This window comes from Helianthus annuus, chromosome 10 (assembly GCF_002127325.2).
Source record: "Helianthus annuus cultivar XRQ/B chromosome 10, HanXRQr2.0-SUNRISE, whole genome shotgun sequence".
NCBI lineage: Eukaryota > Viridiplantae > Streptophyta > Magnoliopsida > Asterales > Asteraceae > Helianthus > Helianthus annuus.
The window spans coordinates 86012835-86017686 of NC_035442.2; the positions used below are offsets into that span (position 1 = coordinate 86012835).

The 4852-nt window shown below is 37.6% G+C and overlaps 1 long non-coding RNA gene across 1 annotated transcript; it reads right to left on the minus strand.

The window, feature by feature from the left end:
* Positions 1-858: 858 nt before the first annotated feature.
* Positions 859-4235, minus strand: LOC118483293. The gene is made up of 3 exons (XR_004870225.1): positions 4099-4235; positions 2830-2918; positions 859-1201 (listed from the first exon to the last, which is right to left on the minus strand). It is a non-coding gene; the product is annotated as an uncharacterized LOC118483293 (long non-coding RNA).
* Positions 4236-4852: the final 617 nt, after the last annotated feature.

Genomic DNA, 4852 nt, shown 5'->3' on the forward strand with positions numbered 1-4852 from the left:
ATCCGTATAACAGATTAAGCTTCTAGCATTCATTAGAGCATTCAATATCACCCGTTCAAATCGGATGGTAGCTTATTCTTATTCGACTTGTTCGCTAGAACCGGTAGACTCGCATAACTTTTCATAACCTTCGTTAGCATAACCAAATCCGCAATGGATTTGCTATTTCGCATTCGCTACAACATAGCGCCCACCTGCTACCCAGTTCTACCAGACATATCTGCAATAATTGCCACGGTCTCACGAACGTCATATGCTTCTTGCGTACTGGCCAGGTGCGCAATTCACACACTAGTTTCGTGCCTTCGTGTAATCATCGACTTATGCCCGAGAAATGGGTTTCAGTTTCGTGCACATTTCTAAAACTTCCCCAAGACCACATCATTGTCTTTCGTTTAATAATTACCCTCCCAAGGAGACCCCTTCCTTTTTCTTTTGACATCGGTACTCATACATATTAGTAGTGTGTACCTGGGGTTAATTTGCCTATTTGCACCTTTGCCCACCTTAGCGTTCATCCTATTCTGTATTCACGGATCATCCTCTTCAAACTCTTAAGCTTACCTTGCACATAACACACTATTAGTTCCTTCAAATACATAATCTAATACATACTTACATTCGCCTTTGCATTTAGGCCTCGATCGAGTCTTGGATTGTATGGGTTCTTGATTACGAGAGCACACCGGTTTGAGTTCAAGCATTTACTTTCTATTACTTGATTCTCTCAAACCAGGGCTCTGATACCAACTTGTAACGCCCTAAAACGTAATACCTTAAAATGACGCAGCGGAAAATTTGGGCCTTTAAAATTTCTTTCTATCTTAGTCCTGTATCATACTTGGGGTTCGTTACTAGAAATTTTTAAAGTTAATTAAAGGGTTTACATCGTTCGTTCTGAATTTTCACATCAATTACATATACGTGTTTGAGCTACGTGACTACTCTTCCCGTACAATTTTTGCCCTTGACTCGATCTTCAATCCTCCAATGCTTTAAACCGACGAAAGACCGTGTAACCTACATTCACCACAAACATGCACATCATTAAAATTTGATAATCTACATTCATAATCTATCATACATAATTAATTGACCACGCCGCGATCTTTCTATGTGTGCCAGACTTTTCGATTATCCTTCCGAGTACAATCTTTCATTCCAATTCCTCAAAACTTCACGATGGACTACCATAGCATACCTGCAAATCTCATTTCATTCTCAAGGCACATGATTAGTAACTTAGTGCTCATACATATTAAGGCTATGTACACATATATACTAGCCCCATTCCCTCATGTACAATTAATACTACATCGTACCTACGCACATCCGTACGTGCACTTTTGGTCACATACTACACACACACATCATACGTACATACATACTTACATGTACCCGCGCATACCCCCATACCTCAAAACATACATGCCTGCATTCATTCGTATCTTCATATATTCACCAATACATATCTACACATGTACCTACCTTCATGCACTCCTACATTCATGTCTACGATCACACGTACTCCTATACATACACTAATACACATTTGCATACGCACACACATTTCTATACTTCCACATATATACATACATACACTTCCACATACGCACTTACATTCGTACATCTCTACACACATGCATACATACACATCTACATACGAACATATCTCTCCTACATCTTAACATACAAGCATATTCTATACATACCTTTATACATACGTATATACACATCTACACGCATACATACCCTTCCTACATTGTTACATACGTGCATATTCTCGTACATATCTATACACTTCTACATACGTACCTACATTCATGTCTCTACTTGCATGCATTCATACACATCTACATATGAACATACCTTCCCGCGATCTTTACACACATGCATATACTTATACCTATCTTTATACATACGCACATACTTTAACGATCATGTACTAGATCACACGTACCTCTTACATGATCATATGTTATTAATATGGGTCTTAGTCTTAGCTTTTTGACCTATCAACATTTAAGAACCATCAGAATCATGTTTGGAAAATCCGCCGTAGTCCACGGATATCAAACCGAAGCCCACGGTACGTCAATTAACTTAAATAACGAAGTTTCAGCTTTTGGGACTTGGGAAGGCCGTCGCCGACGCCCCTAGGGCCGTCGGCGACGGGCCTTGCATTTACCCGTAGCCCAAAAACCCGTAGACAGGAAATTAACCCGTCAGCACAAAAATGGTTTTTCCCTTGCCCGTCGGCGACGGCCCCCCACCCGTCGGCGACGCCCTCTAGAATCTGCAGTTTTCTGCAGATTCGTTTCGTCGTCCGTACGCACTAAAACGTGCGTATCTTTTGAACCGTTTACCCGTTTGACCTCCCGTTTCTTCCTACATGCTTGTAAATTCGCATTCTACCATGTGGACTTGAAATCCCATATCCGAATTAAGGAAATTCTTAACTTGTGAACTATCGACTTATTATTCATTTATGACTTGTTTGACCCGTTCATATTTTCTTCAACAACACATTCGATTTAGCCCAGAACTTACAAGAACATTATAGCTATAAAACCTTTACATTATCCGCACTTCCACTCACCCATTAACGTGCTTATGCCCAATCCTACCCGTCACCCGGTTACCATTCCGTAGACACTTCTTATTCTTCGTTTCATCATAACATCAAGACCTCATTTTGACCCATTACATCTACTTAGCAAAATCGTTGGTTTCATACCACCCATCCATTATTTGTCTCAACCATTATGCTAATTAACTAGAACGTAACCTTACTTAACAAATTAAGAAGTGATTCCGGAAATCACTTACCTTGTGCATCCGTGTTCGTAGCCGCTTCCTTGCCTCATCTTGACCCGTTTGCCTTCCATGCTTGAGTACGTGTTAATGTAGTTCCTATCCTTTCATGTCACCACATCCATATTCTTTGTTAGCATACAAACTCATACATATCATCCATCATTTCTAATTCATACCTTACATTAGACTTTCATTAATCAAATTTTTAACAACATAAGGCATAGATCAACAATCACATCTTTTCAAGCTCGTATAATTCTACATGTCATCATACACAACACATAATGACATAACATGTACCGTATGAGTTCTCAAGTCTTATATTCGTGTTAGGAAGCCTACCATACTATTCTCACATTCGTTGACTTTCTAGAAAGTCAACTATTAAATATGCAAATTCTCATCCTTATAACGATACGGTTACGTTGATAAAGTTAACCATACTAATAACACTATATGCATTTCATACTCATGTTCTAGGACACACGTACGCGCATATAATTACTTACACACACATATATGTAATACATTTCATTCATACTAGCATTTTCATGTCTCTACAACTAACACTATAACACATATTAGCTAAACCAATATCGTTCCAATATTACTCCTTTATACAAATCTCATATGCTTCACATTTAGTGTACATTTACTCCATGATTTCAATTAAGAAATTATTCAAACATATGGTGAACATCATACCACTTCAGCCTAGAGTACAACCTTCTAATGCACACCTTTTACCAAATCATATAACCAACCAAAAATCATACATGTATTTCATCTAAAATATATTTCTCATGTTCAATTATAACCAATTACGTGAATCCAAATATTATACATTTTCATCCATTACATGCATTCAGTCTCATCTAGAAATCTCACCTAGACATTTCATCAAACACTTGGTGTGCATACCACTATCTAAGCATAATGTACAAGTATTTCATGCCTCACTTCCAACTTCATGATTTCATTCATCAACACCACTAAACATCAAGTAACTCATATCATGCTCAATTTATCTAATAAGAATTCATCATATACCACATCATACATCGAAATTACACAAGAATTGAACATGGATAATTCATTCATATCACCATCCCTACCACTACAAGTGGGTTTTATGTCAAAGCATCAAATGACATCAAAATCTTGTATAATTCATGTTCTATATGATGCTTATAACATATATTCAGACCCAATTCATACTAATTCGTGACTCCATCATAACCCACTTCATACGAAATTACCAAATCATAAATTACAACTTACCAAGTGATTTATAGGGCTAGATGATCATGAATTCATGTACATGCATTAGATCCGAGCTGAATTTCCCTCTCAATTTGATGATTTTTGTGAAACTAGGGTTGAACCCCTTTTTCTCCTTCCTGACCATCGACACACACACACATTATGTGTGTGTGTGGTGTTTTAATTTTATTTTTATAATTTCATGTTTCCCCACTTAACGGTTTTGGTCCCTCTAGTTTCATTTTGATTATGTGAGGGATTAAAACTCTTTTCTTTTTACCAACCGGGTTTTAATTTACCAAACCCGGTTTTGGGGTGTTACACCTGGCTTACGCGGGCCGCCTGGCTATCTTTGGCAGATTAACAATTTCAGTCCCTAAACTTGAAAAACTTGCATTTCAACTCATTTTTGACACGTTTAAGCCCCATTAACCTAATTTAAGGCTCTAAAATGAAGTTAAAGTATTGGGAACTCAAAACATGCTCAAAAACATCTCGGATGTCGGTTCGTTTGGTCGTACGATCGCGTTGTTCGGTTAATTACGATGGAAGTCGTAACGAATGCAAAATCGATCCAAATTGAGCGACGAATGGAATTTTATCATGCCAATCACTAAAATAAAATATCCAGAACGTAAAATATGCGCGAAAATGCAAATGCAAACTTGTGCAATTTTTGACGCTTTTAGTCCCTATTGATCAATAAAAGTTTATTTTAGCATACCGAACCCCTCAAAGCCTATTTCTAAGCTATGTAAAGGATATTTATGGT